A 1,082-nucleotide genomic window follows, 5' to 3' on the forward strand; every position below is an offset into this window, starting at 1 on the left:
AGCACCGCCATTATCCACAGCGCTGGATCGGGCTGAAAAGCGCACCACGAAATCGGGCGGACGCGGGCTGAAGCGGAGGCGTTTATCGTGTTTTGCACGAGGGAACCCCGCAAGGAGCTGTCAGTTCCGGTGAGAGCTGCATGTTGAAGGGTATCATTAAATATTTGCAGAAAAATTGCCGAGAAAATCACACAGACAGTGACGCATTGTGCCCTTGGATAAGTTGCAGTATGATTGAACCCACTGAAAACATCTTGTGCTTTGTGAAAATAACACTTTTCTTCGGGTACAGAAATATTCAGCCTTTTTCAAAGCCTTTCCTATTGGATGCAAGTCTTCAGCCTTTTAAAAACTTTCACTGTGTTACAGACATACATTCTAATTTACCTTTTCCGACAACAGAATGTCTGAAATATCCAGCATTTTTGTAAGTTTTCAGTAGAAATATATTCGGCCTTTCAAACTTTTCCTGGAGTACAGAAATATTCCACCTTTTCTAACAAAAGCAAGTGGTTACAGAGAGTGGAGTAACACAAATTCCATGGCATATATATAAGCTCGCAAAGTAGGCGGAAAGGAAATAGAGCTGCACTCCCTGAAGCAGAGTACCGAGTACCACTGGCGACTGCACTCCCCGAAGCAGAGTACCAAGTACCACAGGCGGCTGCACTCCCAGAAGTGGAGGACTCCACGTGTACCGAGTACCACGCTAGGTAGGAAATATGGCTGATGTCATACAGCCAGCCAGGAACATGGCATCATCCTGTTGGAGTCAGCCGAAAGCTGGTATTAGGCCGACAAAGTGGGCGCGTCAAATCAAGGGGACATTGAGGGATGCGCTGTTTCGGGTACGGATCATTACTATAATGTGGTAAGACCAGGTGCGGCGCGCAGAGAACTGATAAAACTATTACAGTACTTAACCCCCGCTTACATCTGGAATGCCCCCCCCCCACCATAACTGCGCTCAACTCAGCATTAATGCGACCAAATAGGATTATTGAATTGTCATTAAAAATCGCAGCGAATGCCCGATTATCATAGAGATGGGACCACAGGCTAAAGGACCATACAACCGGGAT

This window comes from Branchiostoma floridae, chromosome 13, assembly GCF_000003815.2.
Source record: "Branchiostoma floridae strain S238N-H82 chromosome 13, Bfl_VNyyK, whole genome shotgun sequence".
Lineage (NCBI taxonomy): Eukaryota > Metazoa > Chordata > Leptocardii > Amphioxiformes > Branchiostomatidae > Branchiostoma > Branchiostoma floridae.